The sequence below is a fragment of the Schistocerca cancellata genome, chromosome 1 (assembly GCF_023864275.1).
Source record: "Schistocerca cancellata isolate TAMUIC-IGC-003103 chromosome 1, iqSchCanc2.1, whole genome shotgun sequence".
NCBI classification, from domain to species: domain Eukaryota; kingdom Metazoa; phylum Arthropoda; class Insecta; order Orthoptera; family Acrididae; genus Schistocerca; species Schistocerca cancellata.
This window is the reverse complement of record NC_064626.1, coordinates 346,039,317-346,047,540: the sequence shown is the minus strand read 5'-3', so window position 1 is coordinate 346,047,540 and position 8,224 is coordinate 346,039,317.

Sequence of the window (8,224 nt, the reverse complement as noted above, 5' to 3'; positions counted from 1 at the left end):
AGCTTGCCGATAAGGTGTTTACTTACGGAAAGGCAAATGGTAATGAGCAGCGGGCAGCAAGATTGTATCAGGAGGCCTATCCCTAGAGACAACAAGCACAGCATTCAGTTTTTGAAACAATGTTTCGCTGTTTGTCTCAGACAAGATCGTTTCAGGAAGCGGGAAATAATGAAGGACGTACCCGAAATGTTCGAACACCAGACTGGGAAGAAAATATGATCAAAACAGTGGAAAGCGACCGCCGTGTCCGTACCAGGCAGTTGGCCCACCAGTGCAGGGTAAGCCAGACGACCGTGTGAAACATTCTCCATGACAATTGTTACTATCCTTATCATTTACAGTGTGTGCAGGGCTTACTAGCGAGAGATATTCCACATCGGGAGCAGTTTTGTCACTGGTTTCTTCACCAGGCAACTAAGATTCCAGGATTTCTGTCATCCATCCTATTTACAGATGAGCCCACCTTTACGCGGCGTAGTATCTTCAACTTTCATAATAGTCAGCTGTGGGATAGTATGCAGAACCCCCGTGGTATGATGACAGGAAATCATCACCATCGGTACAACCGGAATGTGAGGACCGTATTTTAGGACCAGCCTTCCTTCCAGTCACCTAACAGGTAGGAACTATCGGCGTTTCTTGTGGGTGACTTTACCTCCCCTGCTGGAAGAAGTACCATTGATGATTCGAATCATTATGTGGCTGTAACATGATGGTGCTCCGGCCCAATTCGCCGTTAAGTCCGGACGCATCTCAATCGTGTCTTCAGTGGTCGATGGATCGGACGAGGGGGTCCAGTTGCATGGCTCGCTCGATCACCGTATCTCAACCCGTGCGATTCCTGGTTATGGGGCCATCTCAAAGCTATCGTGTGCGCAGAGCCCATTCCAGTTGTGGAGACACTGGAGCAGCGTATTCATGCTGAAGTGTGACACTGTTCGGATGCAGCCAGGCCGATGTGAGCCTTTGAGACACCAACGACGCTTACACGCATGCGTAGAAGGCACATGGAAACCATTTTTTAACATATACTGTAACTACGGCTGCTTGGTACAGCGTGAATTAGACCGCAGTCTCTGTAAAAAGTATGACTGAATTTCCGGATATAAGTGCGTAAGACAGTTGTTGTTTTGTATCCTCTCATCGATCGATCCCTACAGTTTGTACACGGTGAAAAAATCACCCTGTAGTGCTCGTCATTCGCTCCACTACGGCTCATATGCTGCCGTAACGACGGTGCCAATCACATTTTTATTTGCCTGTCCTAACAGATGTGATACTACAAGTCTGTTATAACAGTGTTTGATCGACATGGACTGCCCTCTTCTGACTTCTATAACCGCGCTGCTCTGCCTAAAAGCATTTAGAGTATCTCTCCTGTTACATTTTTAAAAATTAACGTAACACAGATGGATTGGTCAGAGAATTCTGTATACACTGAAGAGCCAAAGAAACTAGTACACCTGCCTAATATCGTGTAGGACCCCCGCGAGCATGCAGGAATTCCGCAACACGTCTTCGCATGGACTCAACTAATGCATGAGGTAGTGCTGGAAGGAATTGACACCATGAATCCTGCAGGGCTGTCCATAAATCCGTAATAGTATGAAGGGGTGGAGATTTCTTCTGAAAAGCACGTGCACGACATCGTAGATATGCTCAATAATGTCCATGTCTGGGGAGTTTGGTGACCACCGGAACTGTTTAAATTCAGAAGAGTGTTCCTGGAGCCGCTCTGTAGCAAGTGTGGACGTGTGGTGTGTCGAATTCTCCTGCTGGAATTGCCCAAAAATGGCTCAAATGGCTCTGAGCACTATGGGACTTAACATCTGGGGTCATCAGTACCCTAGAACTTAGAACTACTTAAACCTGACTAACCTAAGGACATCACACACATCCATGCCCGAGGCAGGATTCTAACATGCGGCCGTAGCGGTCGCGCGGTTCCAGACTGTAGCGCCTAGAACCGCTCGGCCATTCCGGCCGGCGGAATTGCCCAAGTCCTTCGCAATGCACAATAGACATGAATGGATATAGGTGATCAAATAGGATGCTTACGTACGTGTCACCTATCAGAGTCGTATCTAGACGTATCATGGGTCCCATACCACTTCAATTGCACATGATCCTTACCATGACAAAGCCTCCGCCAGCTTGAACAGTCCCCTGCCGATATCCGTGATCTATGGAGTCATGAGGTTGTCTTCACACCTGTACACGTACATCCGCTCGATACAATTTGAAACGAGATTCGTCCAACCAGACAACATTTTTACAGTCATCAACAGTCCAATGTCGGTGTTGACGGGCCCAGGTGAGGCGTAAAGCTTTGTGTCGTGAAGTCATCAAGAGTACACGAGTAGACCTTCGGCTCCAAAAGCACATGTCGATGATACTTCATTGAATGGTTTGCACGCTGACATTTGTTGATGACCCAGCATTAAAATCTGCAGCAATTTACAGAAAGGTTGCACTTCTGTCATGTTGAAAGATTGTCCCTCTGTTGTAGTTGGTCCCGTTCTTGCATGATGTTTTTCCGACCGCAGCGATGTCGGAGATTTGATGTTTTACCGGATTTCTGATATTCACGGTACACTCGCGAAATGGTCGGACGGGAAAATCACCGTTTCATCGCTAACTCGGAGATGCTGTGTCCCATCCTTCGTGCGCCAACTATAACACCAAGTTCAAACACACTTAAGTCTTGATAACCTGTCATTGTAGCAGCAGTAACCGATCGAACAACTGCGCCAGACACTTGTCTTATATAGGCGTTGCCGACCGCAGCGCCGTATTCTGCCTGTTTACATATCTCTGCATTTGAATACGCATGTCTAAACTAGTTTCTTGGTGCTTCGGTGTATATTGTTTCAAGTTCATGTACGGTATGTCGATGACTGAGCCAGTCTCTGTTCAGATGCCATATATTTACTCTTAAACTTCAGAAACTTCTATAATGTTCTACGTTCGTGAAGAAGAAGATGTTAAGAAAAATTATATTGATTTTGAAATTTTAGAAAGTGAGATTATTTTCACCTCCACTAACAATACATTTGATTGGGTCACTATGGGGAAAGGAACTATCCGTCGCCTTCGACAAGGAACCATCCAGATAATTGCCTTAAGTAAGTCCAGCGCCATATTCATTGGTCAACCTCACGCAGTGTTTAAATATTTATCTACAGAAAAACGTGGGGTAGGGTAAATAATTTCTTTTTAGTGTTACCGATATTTTGTTATCGTTAAAATCTGCAGGAATATTCTCAAATCCGCTTCTTCGTCCAACAACCTGAATTGATTTCTCAGTGCGTTCGAAAAGTAGTTAGCGGATGTTAGTGAAACCTCAAGTATAAGTTAAGCCGGATTTTCAGGATTCCACTGAACAATAACCGGTAACATAGTTAAGAAACGCATAAGACAAGACTACTGTGACTATATAATCCAATGAAGCTATAGCGACTTTCAGCATCGACTGTTTTGCGTAGGTACTGTGTTTTAGTAGCTGACAGAGATCCGCAAAATATAATGCCTACAGAATCTCAGACAGGTAAAAAATTTGCTGTTCTTCACGATACCAATCAAAGCCTTCAAAATGGTTCAAATGGCTCTGAGCACTATGGGACTTAACATCTATGGTCATCAGTCCCCTAGAACTTAGAACTAATTAAACCTAACTAACCTAAGGACATCACACACATCCATGCCCGAGGCAGGATTCGAACCTGCGACCGTAGCATTCGCGCGGTTCCGGACTGAGCGCCTAGAACTGCTAGACCACCGCGGCCGGCAAGCAAAGCCTACCAAGGCATGTGCCGAGTGGGCGAGACAATGGATCGGCCGCATTCGTATGGAGCGGGACTTAGATTACCGTACGACAATCCAGATTTACATGTTCCACGCTCTCCCTAACACATTTAATGGGTATGACAGCGTAGTTGCTCAACCAGGCCGTAGTCGCTTCCGTCCACAAACCTATTTTACCTGTACTCCGCTCTTAAATTAGCTGGCATCTGATGTGTGAGGACCAAAGGTGTAAAGTTGTCGCAGGCAGCTGCCGCAATTCCACAGCACCGCGCTCTCTGCGACCACTGAAAGTCGCATTGCAGTCTATCTTTTACGAAAATCGTGTAAAAAAAACTGTTAACCACTTATGGCATAAATCTCTATAGCGTTTCTACTCATGTCGAAAAATTTCTCTTGATTTTCTATAGGGCCAGAGCCTTTTTAAGGGTTATGTACCTCAATCGGTAAAAACGAAACCCTTCTAGGGTCACTTTGTGTCTATCTCTCAGTCTGTGCGAAAGATCCCGTTTTCTCAGGAACAAGCGTAGATATCAACTTGATAATTACTTTAGGTACTAACGTCTACGATCCCTTGGCATTGTGAAAAATTTAAGCTTCTAAGTCACTGGAAAAATTGGAAGTTTGTGTTAAGTTCCTATGGGACCAAACTGCTGAGGTCATCGGTACCTACGCTTACAGGCTACTTAATCCAACTTAAACTAAGTTACGCTAAGGACAACACACGCACACACATGCCCGAGGAAGGACTCGAACCTCCGACGGGGGAAGCCGTGGCAAGGCACCTCAGATCAAAAGATATGGCCATATATGTCACATCTATTGACACACATAAAGACCGCTACGGTCGCAGGTTCGAATCCGGCCTCGGGCATGGACGTGTGTGATGTCCTTAGGTTAGTTAGATTTAAGTAGTTCTAAGTTCTAGGGGACTTATGACCTCAGATGTTAAGTCCCTTAGTGCTCAGAGCCATTTGAACCATTTTGAACACTCATAAACTCATTAAAATCTATAGATGGAAATGGAAATGCGGTGTGGCTAGGGCCTCCCGTCGGGTAGACCGTTCGCCTGGTGCAAGTCTTTCGAGTTGACGACACGTCGGCGACTTGCATGTCTATGGGGATGAACACAACACCCAGTCCCCGAGCGGAGAAAACCTCCAAACCAGCCGGGAATCGAGCCCGGGTCGTTAGGCATGACATTCCGTCGCGCTGACCACTCAGCTACAAGGGGTGGACAATCTATAGATGAACTATCTACATAAACATCGGGCGTGGTGGTTTAGCGGTAAAGCGTATTCCTGACAGCCTAGAGAGAGCTGTTGGTATCGAATGTCGGCCGGACCGCAGATTTTTCAGTATTCGTTTCAACCTAGCCTTCAGTTCTTGCCTATGTGAGGAGTCGCCAGAAACAACATGCGCTTCCGATTCCACGTTAAACTGTAGGTACTCTTTCCCGGTTGGATAACTGGTGAGTCGCCGAAGTTGTGGGCACCGGGCTGTCGAGTCACGCGAAATTATTATCTGTATTCATTATCGAGTTCGTACAGGACCGGCACAGCACAAGCGCTATTGACACTTGTCAGGTTTTTATTTAACAGGTGTAACTTATTACGCTGTGTTTCGAAAATTATAGCACTCTCAGAAATATGCTGACGGAAAAAAATGACAACGCCAAAAAGGTATTAACGCAGAATAATGAAATTTCGGGATTGTATTTCTGTAGGTAACATATTTAAGCGATTAATGTTGCAAGATCGCAGGGTAATGTAAACGGTACACTGGTAACCGGTATAACCGTAAAATGTTGAATGCAAGCGCTGTGTTACATAGGTGCCAGATGTCAGTTTGGAGTTCCATGCCTGTTGCACTTGGTCGGTAAGTACAGAATGGACGACGAGTGAGTTCTCATCCGATGGTGTCCAATATGTGCTCTATTGGAGACAAATCTAGTCATGGAGCAGGGCAGCACAACATGCCAACAATTAGTAGAGGATATCAGGTTACAACAACGGTTTGTGTGCGAGCGTCATCTTATTGGGAAACACCCCCTGGAACTCTATTCATGCATGGTAAACCAACAGATCGAATCACAAGACTTACGCACAAATTTGCAGTCAGAGTGCGTGGGCTCTAGGTTTTGCCACGTGGCCGTCCGGAGTCCGGTTTCCTTGCCACCACAAACTTTCGTGACCACCGCTGCCAGCAATCATGTACAGTGGCTATATTCATGTCAAGTCTTTCTGCAGTATTGCAGAAGGAACATTCAGCTTCTCGTAGCCCTGTAACACGACCTCGTTCATACTCAGTGACATGTTGATAATGGCGCCTTAAAGGTATTCTTGACTAACATCAACTAACCACGTCCAATCTCAAGGATAGCTAATGTTCACGACCATTACAGCGTGTATTTAAAGCGAACCTGATCTGTATCCACCTAGCAGGGCCACTCTTGAACAGACGTCATATTTCAGATTTAGAAAACACTTGCCAACTTTCGTTTATGTCGCGCAACTACTCCTTGGTGCTGCGATTTTTTTTCCCACTAGTGGGCTATTTATTGTTGATTGTAAAAATACCTTATTTGGCAATGTGTCTTTTCAAAGTAGTGAATTGCATTGCATTTGACACGTATCAACGGCTACGATGGCGTTTTTACGGCAGTTTTGTCAAATGGTTCAAATGGCTCTGAGCACTATGAGACTTAACATCTGAGGTCATGAGTCCCAAAAATGTTCAAATGTGTGTGAAATCTTATGGGACTTAACTGCTAAGATCATCAGTCCCTAAGCTTACACACTACTTAACCCAAATTATCCTAAGGACAAACACACACACACATGCCCGAGGGAGGACTCGAACCTCCGCCAGGACCAGCCGCTCATGAGTCCCATAGAACTTATAACTGCTTAAACCTAACTAACCTAAGGACATCACACACATCCATGCTGAGTCAGGATTCGAACCTGCGACCGTAGCGGTCGCGCGGTTCCAGACTGAAACGCCTACAACCGCTCGGCCACACCGTCCGGCGCAGTTTTGTCAATAATTTACTCGTAACAAGTATTAAGTGCAAAGTCTCATAGATCGCTGTAGTGTCTCCTTTATGCCCCCCCCCCCCCCCCTACAACTATATCTCATTATAGGTTTTAAGGGACTAAACGTTCCACGATAAAATCAAAACTTTTAAGAATTCACAAAAGCATTCTTAGAAAAGTACCTGTCTGAGTAAAAGCTAAAGGACACACCACGTTACAATAGGCAGTCTTGGAAAGCTACAAAAAATATTGTGAATATCTAAACAATGGATTCAATACTTAGATCAACGATCTGATGATACCAGTATGATAGACAATTTTATGGAAAAATTATCATTGAGCAAAAGGGGTTACTTGCTATGAAGTAACAGAAAAATTGATTATCTTCTGAAGAAAGTGGTAGAAATTGCTAGATGGGATGTAGATAATTATGGTTATGATTTCAAGAAGAATGAATGTAGTTATAATAGAAGACATGTAAATAGAATGGGATCTAGTAGAAACAGCAGAGGTATTGGGTCTTTCAGAGGAGGACAACGATTGAGAACCACCGTTGGAGATGCAGAAATAATGCTGGAAGATCCAGACACAAAAAAATGGTTCAAATGGCTATCACTATGGGACTTAACTTCTGAGGTCATCAGTCCCCTAGAACTTAGAACTACTTAAACCTAACTAACCTAAGGACATCACACACATCCATGCCCGAGGCCGGATTCTAACCTGTCGTCGTAGCGATCGCGTGGTTCCAGACTGTAGCGCCTAGAACCGCTCGGCCACCCCGGCCGGCGACCCAGACACAAAATATAGCAAAGGTCAGAAGAAAATAATGACATGGTCATTCTGAAAAAAAAAGGGATAACAAACCATCTGACCAGTTGCTGTGGTCAAATAGAAAGGTGTTTTCAGAAAAACCTGGAAGATTTTTAAATTTTGAATCCAAACTGGATATCAAGTCACGCATATCATTTTCTGTCAAACCTTACCCAATACCAGTTTCTTGCCGAGAGGCTGTAGCAATGGAACTTGACAGAATGAAGCAAAGGTGTGAGAATTACAATAATCCTCATACAGTAGTGAAGAAACAAGATGGTGGGGTAATGGTGGTCATAGACGATAGGACACTGGAAATCACCGTCAAAGGACAAACAGATAGACCTGAAAATACTCCACCTTGACTTACCTGCTGGTTACTGGCAGGTTCCCGTAGCTAGAGTATGGATAATACACAACTTCTCTTTTTCGATAAGTGGCAAGCACCATGCCCTACACGCTGGAAGGAGCCGACTAGGCCCTTACAGCTCCCACAGGAGAGTTGGTGGAGAGTGCAGGCAACCCCGTTAGTGGCCGAATGCGAGCTATCGGTCTATTGAAGCCCGCCTTCA